General features: G+C 43.3%; 1 long non-coding RNA gene across 1 annotated transcript in view; it reads left to right on the top strand.

Annotated features, from left to right (window-relative positions):
• LOC139031470 (uncharacterized) overlaps positions 1–13,714 on the top strand; it is a 52,831-nt gene that overhangs the window by 35,198 nt on the left and 3,919 nt on the right. Inside the window, exons 2-3 of the long non-coding RNA XR_011483971.1 lie at positions 8,670–8,809; positions 10,958–11,077. This is a non-coding gene — a long non-coding RNA (uncharacterized lncRNA). The remainder of the gene's footprint in view (positions 1–8,669; positions 8,810–10,957; positions 11,078–13,714) is intronic.

The following is a 13,714-nucleotide window of genomic DNA, read 5'->3' as shown; positions in this document are numbered from 1 at the left end:
CCGGGAACATCTGGCCGCGTGTCAAAAAAGAAAGCCGAGGTGGAGATCTGTGTATGAAGAGGAACGCATGCAGACTGTTAACTGAGGCTCAGCTCTGAGCTGGCCTGGAACAACAGCAGTGCCAGTGCCAGGGAGAAAAAACGCACAGCACACATTTAGTGGTGATCAGAGGGGCCGCGAGCTGGAAAAGGGGCCTCAAGCATGTGCGCCTAGAGGGGGTTAGCAGGCGGCGGAATCGCGGAGGCGCCCAGGGAGAGCCAGCTCAGACTCTGGGTGAAGCAAGTGTACTCTGCTTGACCGCCCCAGGAGCACCGCAGACTGGGCGGCTTAATAAAGGTGGTCCCTCACAGCTCTGAGGCAAGAAGGCCGAAATCGAGGTGTCACTTGCGCTGGTTCCCCTGAGGTCTCTCTCAGCAGCTTGCAGAAAGCCGTCTCCCCTCTGCGCTTGTCTGCATCCTAATCTCCTCCTACTGAGGCCTCTAGTCATGAGCTCACCCGGGTGACCCCGTTTTACCTCATTCACCTCTTCAAGAACCCCATCTCCAGTCATAGTCTCAGGTACTAGGGGTTAGGACTTCAACTTCTGAGTATGGGGGGGTGCAGCTCAGCCTATCACAGGGAGAGACGGAGAGAGGGGTTTCCCAGTGTAATTCTTTCATAATGTGCAAATTATAAAGTAGATTACTAGACCTAATTACTGGATCTAAACTATGAATTAGATTATTAATGTGGAACTAGTCAGGAAGCAGCTGGAGATCGCAGAATTTACATACTGAAATGTATTACTAAAATATATCTGTAGAAGCTGTGAACCTCCATGACTTCTCCAAGGGACAGGGTGTAGAAATAATAAATTTAAATGAAAAAAATTTATTTATCATGTAATAACTGGATACTGTTCTGGGCACTGTGTAAAAATGAAGAGGGTAAGAAATACACATAGACACCACACACACACACACACACACACACACACACACACACACCATGAAAATGGTCCTAAGAGAGAACAAAAAATTACTAAGTGCGTTTTTCAAAGGAAGAGCTCACATTGGATGGTGAAGGTACAGAGTCCAGGACTGGGTTTGGGGATGGCTGTTTCCATCGTGAGTGATGACTTCTGCCAGAAGTTATTGCTTTCCTTGGATGATCAGTGAGGACAGAGTGATTTACCCCAAGACTTTAGAACAGATCATAAATCATTCTGTATTGGCTTTGAGCAATGCCAGTAAAATGTTGGATCAGACTCTGGGTAAACTGGTCAAGATCATGCAGAAACTCTGTTTTATTGCTTTTCTAAACTAAAAGGAGAAGCTTGAGCATATTACTAATCAACATCTTAGCGAGTGAGCACTCCCCTGGAAGCCGTGCACTGAGGGAAGGAACTAAAGACATCTGACAGAGATGAGAGTTAGAAGGTAAAATGCTAGTAGGGACAGCTCAGTGAAGGACACACAGGAACTCTTGCACAGCCTTCACTAAATCTAAAATAATTTCACATTTTAAAAATTAATTAATTAATGTATTTATTTATTAAGGCCACACCCCACAGCTTGAGAGATCTTAGCTTCCCAAACAAACCCAGGTCCGCAGGAGTGAAAGTGCAGAATCCTGACCACTGGACCACCAGGCAATTCCCATTTCACATGTTATTCAGAAAAAAGAATAGAAAGCAATAAAATACCCAGGAATTAGTATTAATGGAAAAAGAAAAATGTAGTTTTATATATAAATGATCACAAACATGCAAAAACTTCTACACCATGTATACCAAAATACTAGCAATGGTGATCTCTCTGTGGTGAAATTAGAGCTGATTTATATTTTCTCTTGAATCCTTTCCCACCGCCACAGTTTCTCCAATGAGAATTTTTAAATTTTGGAAGATAAAATATAAAGTCTACAGAAATAAGCCCCTTTGGAAAGCCCCCTCCTCAGTCAGGACCCCCGCGTTGCTGTGGAGGTGTCTGGTTCCTCAGCCAGCAGAGAAGGGGCTTCGGGGCTCCGGGGCTGCCCCTCTCTCTGCAGCCTCAACTTCCTCCTCCCTGTGGTCATCCTGAGCCACTCGGAGGCCCCGGCCTGCCTCATCTGCAGGCGGGGGGCTATCCACAAGCTGAAGGCCCTTTCCCCCACCTCTCTCAGTCTAGGACCCCCGCTCAGGACTCAGCTGAGATCTCCCCTGAGACCCACTCAACCCAAGCATCACATGAACTGTCTCACCCATTCATCTCTGAGCTCCTGGAAGACAGGCCTCTGTGTGACTTTACACTTTGGAGCTGAGCACAGAGGATGACGGGCCTCAAATTTTCTGTGAATGACACAAATTTCATTCACAATATTCATGAGTTTCCCTCTAGCCCACCCCACCCCACTTTCTCCTAAGTTTCCCTATATGCAAAGGGAAACTTGCCTCAGTCTAGTCGTAGAGTTCTCCAAAATGGGGATGACTGGATCTTCCCTGGAGTAGATAAATCCAGCAGTCATAAATTCCTGGAAATTCTCCCAAGGGCACTGCACTTACTCACCCACAAAAGATTTCTGTGTTCACAGTGGTGAGAGAAACTTCTCCAATAGTTCCCTCAGCTATTTTTCTGCCGCTTGAAAGCAAATTACCCTATCTGGGAGCTGCAAAGAAGTGAAACAGAGATTAACTTTTCCTCCCACGCCTACAGAATGCAGTTTCCAGACGTCTTAAAAAATAGAGGAAGAGAAACCAGTAAAGGAAACAGTAAGATTTTCCAGCTCTAATGGGTATTTTCCCCCTACCAAAAGCCTTCCTGAACTCAAGTCTTTTTTAAGACAGGACTTGGAAACAGGAGTTTTAAACCATTTTGGAAGCCAGATGTCTAGTACCGTGGCTTCAGTGAGTTGGGCTTGGGTTTTCACAAACGACAATCCCTTTGAGCAGCAGAAAAAACACTACAGGGTGCATCGTTTCTAACGAATGGTTCAGGTCCTGCCCCTGGGGCCCCCAGCACATAACTGGCAAGTGGAAAGCATAAAAAATCATCAATAAATGCACACATAGAGAGTATTTTCTTATTTACTTCATGCATCAATACAATTGTCACTCAGGGAGGGGAAAATACCCCACAGAGCTCCAGAGCAACGTTGATGAAAAGAGTGGTTCCTTTTCCTTCCCCAACTGCTGACACGCTTGATCCTGTCCAAGCTGAAGACACTCCCTCACCCATACCTCCTAAGAAAGCAAGAGCAAGGACACATCATGTCCACATTTTATAATAAATATATCGTGTCTCTCTGAATGTCACAGATATTGATGTGATTTTGTTAATGAGACATTTTAGGACATAGCTGTTGGTGGCGCAGTGGTAAAGAATCTGCCTGCCAATGCAGGGGACACAAGAGATGTGGGTTCAATCCCTGGGTTGGGAAGATCCCCGGGAGAAGGGAACAGCTACCCACTCCAGGATTCTGCCCTGGAAAATTCCCTGGACTGTATAGTCCATGGGGTCGCAGAGTCGGACACGACTGAGCGACTTTGACTTTCACTTTCTCGCACCCTGGAGCCACAACGACGGAAGCCCTGGCACTCCAGGGCCCACGCTCCGCAACAGGAGAGGTCAGTGCTGTGAGAAGCTCACACAGGGGAACCGGAGGAGCCCCTGCTCTCAACTGGAGAAAGCCTTGCAGCAACCAAGAGCCAGCACAACCAAACATAAATAAAATAAATTTTTTTTAAAAGGAGGTAAAAAGCGTCCAAAAACTGTAAGACACTGGTAAAAGAAATTGAAAATGATACAAATAAATGGAAAGATACACTCACGGACTGGGAGAATTGATGTAATCGGGAGGGGTTAAATTTGACTCCGTTGAATTTGTTTCTCACTCTCAGGGAGACGCTTTTGTTATATAAGCATGCATAATGACCTGCCTCCAGGAGCCCTCCCCCTCTCTGCCTGACACTCAACTGTCTTTGTTAAAGTGTCTTTGTTTAGCTCACAGGGAGAAACCTGACCCTGCCCACCTGTGAATGACTGTGACATCCTTCAGTTTCTTGTGTAAAGAGCAGTGCCACTTGTCCGCCTGGCTCAGAATGTCATGTTTAGAAGGCCAGAATCACAGATGACTGTGACATCCTTGCTCATTGATGTGGCAGAAGATACTCCGTTTCACATGACCTGTGAAATGGCTGTAAAAAATGAAACTGACACATCCCCCTGCCTAGGAGATATCTGTGAGAATTAAATGGTCTTTCTACTTTGTTTCCTCATCTCCCCCATCTCTGATCCATTAAGCAAACTGACTTCCAGGCCCAGACAAGATGGTTATTTTGAGACACTAGTCTGCCAAATTCTCCGTCAGCCAGTTTTCTGAATAAAGTCATATTCCTGGCCTCAACACTTCATCTCCTGGATTTATTGGCCTATTGAGTGGCGAGCAGAGCTCACGTGGACTTTATAACAATACTGTTGTACATTATGTATGAAAGTTAAGAGAGTAAATCCTGAGTTCTCATTACAAAGAAAAAATATTTTTTCTATTTCTTTAATGTATCTATATAAGATGATGGATGTTCACTAAAGCTGTTGTTGTCATCATCTCATGATGTAAGTAAAATCATTATTTATATACCTTAAACTGATACAGTGCTGTATGTCAATTATATCTCAGTAAAACTGGGGGGAGAGAGAGAAAGAGATGTCTTGAGCCATGGAGTAAACTTCTGGTCTTAAACCCTGGTGCATGCAGCTAACTTTACATATATGCTCCACAAGCAGAAGCTTTTATTGACCTTACATATATGCTCCACAAGCAGAAGCTTTAATCCACTTAATGAGTAACTGACTCAATTGTGGTGAGCCAAGGACAAAAGAGCAGATAACCAAGGAGGGTCTTGGAACGCAGGAATGGAAAACCCAGACCCTTATCGTCCTTCTCCCCCAGGTTGTAAACTATTAATGGAACAGTATAATCTGTCTCCCCTCCCTCCACTGGGGAGAAGGAATCTGCCCTACTCTTCCCCACCCAGTGTACATGCCTCATCCAATCAGCAAATGACGAGCAAGACCCCTATCCCACTCGTTGTACCCTGGGGATAAGAGTGGACTAAGGACCCCTGTTCAATGTCGGATCTCCCTTGAGCTGCTGTTCTAACAGCGTCTCCCACTCTCATAAACTTTATTTCCCTCTCATTCTGCCTCATGTCTGGAAATTCTTTTCCAATGCTTGCACAGACCACAACATCAATTCCCACCATTTTTCTGCAAGACCATCAACTCTATTTCCAGGCAGAAGCACCCCCTCCACCTCTGAGTTCCCGCAGTATCTAGTGCATCCCTCCAGCACCCTGCTTGCAAAGTGTAAGTGCACACACGGTCCTCCCTAGCCAACTGTGAGCTCCTTGAAGGCAGGGACCCATCTCCCCAGCACTCACTGATGTGCGAACACATCATCTCTAAAGTGTCCAGTGCATATTTTCAGGATAAATCCATCTCCCTCCCTGCTTGGATGCCAGGTGGGAAGTTCACAAGTTGGGCACAGAACAAATTCACCTGTGACACCTCAACCCTGTCGGGGTACATTCTTGGTTCTTTTGTCCACTGCTGTGTCCTGAAAGAGGGCAGGGCACGTACAGCGAATAAATCTTCAATACGCGTTGAATGCGTGAACCTGCTCGATTTGAAAAGGTGCCTTCCTACCATTTCTATTGTGTCTTACTTCCTAGCAGTCACACACTCTGGCTGTAGACTCCTCCTCTTGGTGGTCCCTCTTTCTGCACTGAGTCTCTGAGATGGTAACTTCTTGCCTAAACCATAAACCCCATGGACCTCACTGGCTTGTGAGTTCCTGGATCTGGTCCTCCCAAGTTGGTCTTCTTTCTTTTCTCTCCTCCCCTCTTAATGTCCTCCTCATCTTACCTCATCACCTCTCCTCCTCCTTCTTCTCCCCTGTTCTCCTTTTAGTTGTTTGAGACATGCAAAAACGCGTACATTGTATCTTAACGATCATGTTTCCACCTAACACTCAGCTCACAAATCAAGGTTTGCAGTTATAACTGAAGCCCCTGTATGTATTGCCCCTGACATGCTTTTCTGTTCCTAAAAGTAGCTACTATCCACTTTTTTTTTTACTACATATGTGCATGTATATGAGTGTGTTTATATATAGAATTATTTCAGTTATTAAATTCCTGTTGTATATAAATAATACTTGCTCATTTTCATGGGAAACATGCAGTTGTCACTGCTGTAACTTGCACAAATATATCACAGTTCATCAATTTGCTTTGTTACTAACTGATGTGTGGATTGTTTTCAGTACTATTATTAGGAACCCCAGGTCTATGGACATTTTAGTTACACTTGGGTGGCAGTGAAGAGGAGTTCCAGGTGGGACCTGGGGGGGCAAGTCCACTGGCTTCTTCATGAGGACTCAGAAGGAGCTGGCACCCTCCAGCCTTGTCAGACCCAGGAACCCAGGGGCTCAGAGGAAGCCGTTGCCGGGGCGACAATGACAGCGAGGAAGAACGCATTTAGGTTGCCATCTCTCCAAAATTCCAACCCTCTGTACAAAACTTTGGCTTTTCATGACACCAAAGCGAAGCCCTGCTTTGTGATGCTTCTCTAGCAGCTTGGCAGTTCAAGTGCAAGACTGGAGAATGCAAATATTTGGATTGATCCATGACTGGGTTTGGGAGGGGAAAAAAAAAATTATTCTAAGACTGTGCCTCAGGCGGTCTGAAACCACCCAGCAGGAACGTGGCAGAGAAGAGCGAACCTGAGCCCACGCTGCGTCTGTTCCTTTAGCTCTAACCCTGAGTCTGAACTCAGTGTTGGCTCTGCACTTTCTGTAAAGGAGAGCTGCCTGCAGCCTGGAATATACAGGAGAGCCCATCTTCAGGACTCTGACCTTTAAAGGTATAATGCTTTCCCATTCACGCAGAGACAAGAAGTTTCAGATCAGAGAGCAACACTTGTCTTGTGGAGGTTTACAGGAGCAACCTGACCAGACCTACATGGACAGATGCAAGAACAAAGGATTACTGCATATCCTCCGGAGTCTGGCCAGCACCGAGAAGTCTGCAACAACCAAACGTACCCCCTCCCCTTTCAGTATAAGAGAAGCCTGCATTCTAACTCGATAAGATGTTTCTTTAGGATGCTAGACCACTATCTTCTCCACCTGAGGGCTTTCTGAACAAAGTTGCTTTTCCTTGCCCCAACACCTCCTCTCTCGATTTATTGGATTGTGAAGGGCGAGCCCTACAAACTTAGGCACAGTAACACCTTCTGCTTTTAACTGTAGTCTTGTTTTCTTGGTCTCACAAGTGGAATTTCATTATGCTTGCCTTTTTCTCTTTTTCTTTTTCATTGCCTTTGACAGAATCCACGACTTATCCACTTTGGAGATGAAATTGAAAGACTATGTACAAACGTGGAAAAACAACTTCTTAGTGGTGTTAGCAACCAAAAGATATAATAAGTTAAAATCCTCATAAATGCTCAAGAACCTGGTGTATTAAATTTTTCTTAAAGCTTAATAGAAAAAATTATTGGATGAAATTCACTTTGCCACCAACAATGTTAATCTTGACTATGAGGTAGCATTTTTTTCACCTTTTGTGTATAGACATTTTCATGTCGCAGGATGTTTTAAAAGCCTTGATCTTTGAAACACTGACATGAGCTCAAAAGAACGCATCCTCCCTTTGGTCCTAGTGTAATATCCTTAAGTCCCACTAGAGGGCAGTAGCTGGAGCACCACCCGGCGGGCTCGGAGGGAAAGCGAGATGAAGCCGCTTTTTTGGACCCGGGAGGGAGAGGCCGCGCTCTCAACCAGGAATCGGAGGAAGTGACAGCTTGCCTGATTCACAGGTTCTTCCGCCCACCCCAACACTTTAATAACTTTCCCTGGGCTCTTCTAAATCCATCTCGCGTAAACTGCAAAGCCAGAAACAAGAAGCGTCTTCTTTTCAAGCCCAAACAGCCGCGAGCACACGCCCAGCTCCTGTGGCTCAGCGCCTGCCTCTCACTCCAGTCTCCCTTCACGGGTCTCTCACATCTTTCCCGGACGCAGTCCAGTACAATCTGCTCTTCTGCATTTTCTATCTGGATTTCTCTTGTGTTTCCATTTCTAGCCTTTATTAATTTACAAGTTTTCTTACTGCATTATTTGTAATCACCTCTGGTTCCCTAAACTAATTCAAACAGCATATGTCAGTCTCCTTAAAGAAAGATGCTGGGGCTTCCCTGGTACTTAGACATTAAAGAATCCACCTGCAATGCAGGAGACCTGGGTTCGATCCCTGGGTGGGGAATATCCCCTGAGAAAGGGAATGGCTACCCACTGCAGTATTCTTGCCTGGGGAATCCCATGGACAGAAGAGCCTGGCGGGCTACAGTCCATGGAGTCGCAAAGAGCTGGACATGACTAGGCAGCTAACACTTTTAGAGAGAGATGCTAATAATGAATAGTAGAAACAGTTAACAAAACAGGTGTTACTAGTATCAAATAAAAGGTAATTCAAAACAATCCACTAAAATAAGAATTTAAATTCTTAAGAAATAAACAATTCTTAAAGGAAGGAATATTGAGGGCTTAGCACAGGACAGTTATTTTACCAATTTACAGAATCATTAATGGCAGAAAACTTGGAAGTCATTTTACTGTTTTATCGTGGTATGAGAATCCCTCCTGATTTCCAGGTATTCAACCAGTCTCTGCCTGAACACTTCCTGGGAGAGAAAACAAGTTTGGTCTGGAATGAAGAAAGGAGAACAGGCACCAACACAAATAATTCAAGTTCTAATCCATGTGCTTGCTGTTACTAGCTTTGTGACCTTGGGTGAGTATAAACCTCTGAAATGTCCTTTTTCTCATCTAATATAGTATAGTTTGATTGGGGGTTGAGGAAAAAAGTAAAGGTCTCAATCCCCAAGACTATTCTAGAATCAAATGAGCCAACACACTGCCCTTCACAAGTGGTCCGTTTCACTCTGAGACAGTTCTGACGGCAACTTGTACCTGCCTCCCTGTGTTTTCCCCCATTGACCCTGGTTTTACCCAAATTACTCTTTCCCAGAAGTTTTCCAAGTAGACAAAGCCTTTAAGCCTCCACCCAACCTCACACCTCCTGACCCCCCAGCTTAACTCAGGTGTTCCCCAGTCCTGGTTAGGACTCCACATCTCTGTCGGCTGTCCTTCATAGCAACACTTCCCAAACTTCCTCACATGGTACCACGTGTGGAAAGTGATGAGATTTGAACAGTGCAGGGCTAGATGGATAAGGCTGCTCGAAACTCACAGGGTGCAGCACTGTCCCGGGGGACCCCAGTGGCTGGGCCCAGCTGACCTTGCAGTGACTGCTCCCCAAGGTGCCCCGAGTGGCACTCCTCTTCTGCCAGCCTCACGTCCCCCTCCATGATCACGTTAGCTGGTGTCACTTCCCAAATAAGCTTTTTGCACCCAAATTCTTATTCCGTCCTAGTGAATAATGAGTACCCAAAGAACTGCCAAATGAGAACAAAAGTAATATCCAAGTAAAGTAAACCTGTGTGGACTTCCCTGGTGGTTCAAATGGTAGAGAATCTGCCTGCATTGCAGAAGACCCAGGTTTGATCCCTGGGTCGGGGAGATCACTGGAGAGGGGAATGGCAACCCAGTCCAGTATTCTTACTTGGATTCAGTGGACAAAGGAGCCTGGTAGGCTACAGTCCACGGAGTCGCAAAGAGTCAGACACGACTGACTGACTAAGACCCACAAAGAAACCTTCGTGCATTAAATTCTTCTCCAAAGCATGTATCAACCAGTAAGGTAAATGGTATCTTGATTAATTAATGAGGGTAATTGCTTAAATTCTACTTTGCATGTGGAGGTCATATATTCATTTGAAGAGCATTTCCAGACTCATACTGAGACATTATCTTTCATGGCTAAAGAACTAGGCTGCCAAAGATTCAATGACTTTCAACGTCCCATCTTTAACAGCAGAGGTACTAACTGGTGTTATTGTTCAGTCCCGAAGTCCTGTTTGACTCTTTGAGACCCCATGGACTGTAGCATACCAGATTCCTCTGTCCTCCACCATCTCCTGAAATTTGCTCAAGTTCATGTCCGTTGAATCAGTAACGCTATCTCATCCTCTGCCATCTCATCCTCTGCACTCCCTTCTCCTTTTGCTTTCAATCTTTCCCAGCATCAGGGTCTTTTCCACTGGGTTGGCTATTCACATCAGGTAGCTAGAGTACTGGAGCTTCAGCTTCACCATCAGTCCTTCCAATGAATATTCAGGGTTGATTTCCTTTAGGATTGACTGGTTTGATCTCCTTGAAGTCCGAGGCACTCTCAAGAGTCTTCTCCAGCACCACAATTTGAAAGCATCAATTGTTCAGTGCTCACTCAGCCTTCCTTATGGACCAACTCTCACATCCATACATGACTAATGGAAAAATCATAGCTTTGACTATACGGATCTTTGTAGCAAAGTGATGTTTCTGCTTTTTAACATGCTGTCTAGGTTTGTAATAGCTTTCCTTCCAAGAAGCAAGCATCTTTTAACTTCATGGCTGCAGTCACTGTCCACAGTGATTTTGGAGCCCAGGAAAATAAAATCTGTCAATGCTTCTACTTTTTCCTCTTCTATTTGCCATGAAGTGATGGGATCAGATGCCATGATCTTAGTTTTTTGAATGTTGACTTTTAAGCAAGCTTTCTCACTCTCCTCTTTAACCCTTATCTAGAGGCTCTTTAGTTCCTCTTTACTTTCTGCCATTAGAGTGGTATTGTCTGGATATCTGAGGTTGTTGATATTTTTCTCCCAGAAATCTCAATTCCAGCTTGTGATCCACCCTGCCTGGTGTTTCACATGATGTACTCTGCAAAGAAGTTAAATAAGCAGGGTGACAATATATAGACTTGTCATACTCTTTCAATTTGGAACCAGTATGTTGTTCCATGCACAGTTCTAACTATTGCTTCTTGACCTGCATACAGGTTTCTCAGTGGACAGGCAAGGTGGTCTGATATTCAAATTCCATCACCTCCATTAGCTTTGTTCGTAGTAATGCTTCCTAAGGCCCACTTGACTTCACATTCCTGGATGTCTGGCTGTAGGTGAGTGACCACATCGTGGTTATCCCAGTCATTAAGATCTTTTCTGTATAGTTCTTCTGTGTATTCTTGCCACCGCTAGTTAAGATTTATTGAGCATTTACTATATGCCAGAAATGTGTTCAATCCTTTGCATCATCCCACTAATCACCACAACAACCTTACATTGTTTTAGAGGTGTTACTATACCTATTTCAAAGTTTTGAACTGGACAATAGAAACTTTTCTATAAATAGGCAAGGTAAACTATTTTTACCCTACAAAATATTATTCTAATAAAGGCTACATACACAGGTGAAGTAAACAGGAAGAAGGAGGCAGGTAAACTGATCATTCAACAGCCACAAATTATCCTTCTCCCTGGTAATTTATGAAGAACATTTTGCAGATGAATTATCCATGTGGTTGAATCAGATCTCCCCTACATATTGTACATTCAGCTAACTTTAGACTTCATCTTAAACAAGTGGCCACTGAGGTCAGCCCAGTAATCAATAATGGCTGCAAAATGGTCAAGGGGATTATTTGATTTAGTAGAACTGAAAATTTGCGTATTTTTAGAGCTGACATTATCAGAACCTAAGTAAAATGAGTTGTTTATTCTTGACTTAGTAAGACTTCTGGGTTTGTTTTCTAGATACAGAGATGGAATTTGCACCAAAATTCTAAATACAGAGAAATAGTCCTGAGCATATGGCCAAGTTTTCATGTCAAGATGCTTAAACACTTGTCTGCCCACATGAAACTGCTGTCATCTTCCATGAAGCCTTGGCTCCTTAGTTTATTTATATTGACTCATATTACAGCTATTTTATATTCAAAGTAAAATGGAAAATTTGCTGCATTCTACTCAAAACCATGCAAATTACAGATCTTGCTTTTGTTTCTGGGTGTCTCATTTGTTCAAGCATCTTAGAATAGTAGTCCCAGGCTTGGAAATTAGTTAGGTTTCTGGCTTTTCTTTTTTTTCCTTATAATTAAAAAATCAAATTATCTGACTTCATGCTATTTCTGTAAGAGTAGGCAAAAAGCCTGTTCCCTACTAATGATGAGTTGACCACATTCTGACAGTATTTTAAAAAGAGTTGGATGACGTACTGGCAGGAAAAAGTCAATCGGAAAAAAAAAAATGTACTCGTATTCTGAAAATGAGTCAGTGTCTGGGAACCAATTGCATTCAACACACAAGACTGACTCTGAAGGAGCAAATTGAAAATGAGACAAGAGAAGCTGCATATTAAATATATCTAGAGTTGTCAGGCAGGAAATTCTTTATAAAAATTCTGTTGAATTGCAATGACATCAGTTTCTGGAGCATCTCTAGACTAAATTGATAGATTTTTTAAAAACTAAAATACATCACTAAACACATTCAGAACTTTCCCTAGAATGATCAGAGTCTGCATGCCTAAAATGTGTTCTGGTAAGTCACTTAGTGTCTATCCTAAAACAAAGTACATTAAAAACACACACATAAACACAATTTTTAGAGAAGTAACATTATAATGGTGCATGCCAACATGCCAAACAAGCAACAGGGGCATCACAGAAACTGTATATTAAACAACTAACTTGAAAAAAGATATCCAAACCATCAAGATTTTTCCTCCTTTTCAATATAATAATAAAAGTGACATTATCCCTTCCCTCCCCTAAATAAAAGAGGAGGAAAGAATAGACAAGGTTAACATACAAAATGATATTGAAATGCTGTGAGATGGCCTGTTTGCTCAGGTGGTTTAGGAAAGAGGCCAAATCAGGTCTTCATGGGATATTTAAGTTGCTTCCCACTCACCAGGTCACAGGCAGAACCAAGACTATTGAGAGTCTACTTGCTGTGATGCACATGATATTGTGAGCATTTATAGCACTGTGAAGCTTACAAATGCTTTCATAGACATTAATCATATTATCCTTATAACAATCCTATCAAGCAAGCAGGACATGTATCACTATTACTGCTTCCCTTTCACAGAAGAGACCAGAATCCAAGTCTCTAGACAGCTCAGTTTTCTCTCCAACCATTCCTCAAGCTCAGCTCTTAAACTGTACATCCTTAAAAGAGTTCAAGTGCTTTCACAAGCTTTGCTTGCCCCTCACCACACTGATATCAGAGGGACTGCATCTGTTTATCAATTTATTCAATGTCAAGAGAATGCGGCTGTTTCTGTCATTACAGTCTGTGAAATAATGGGTTGATTATTTAAGATGATGAGCACTCCAGAACCAATGTGAAAAAAAAATCTATGATAAATCAGGAGACAAAAATAAACATGCATCTTTCCCCTGATGACAACCAGTTAGGAGGCCAGAAAACTAGCAAATGAAGCAACCCCAGCTTGGGCAGTGTCAGAAACCACGCTAAAATGTCTCCAGGCACCGCCCCACCCAGCACTGCAGGAAATATCAAAATACTCCCATAGCAACTGTAACTAAGCCCATCATCAGAACATTGAAAACTGAAATGAAGAAAAAAGCATCATGAACTGAGAACAAATGATGTTTCCTGGTAGCATGAAGCCCCCTGTTCACTTCCAGAAAGAATAAATATTTAACCATCTCAGGCAGACTGCAACCAGCTATTTCAGCTGTCCAAAACCATCCTTCTAGTTTATATTCTTTTTTTGGCTACAGTTCTCA

Source organism: Odocoileus virginianus, chromosome 27 (genome assembly GCF_023699985.2).
Source record: "Odocoileus virginianus isolate 20LAN1187 ecotype Illinois chromosome 27, Ovbor_1.2, whole genome shotgun sequence".
Lineage (NCBI taxonomy): Eukaryota > Metazoa > Chordata > Mammalia > Artiodactyla > Cervidae > Odocoileus > Odocoileus virginianus.
This window is presented reverse-complemented; position numbering and strand designations above follow the sequence as displayed.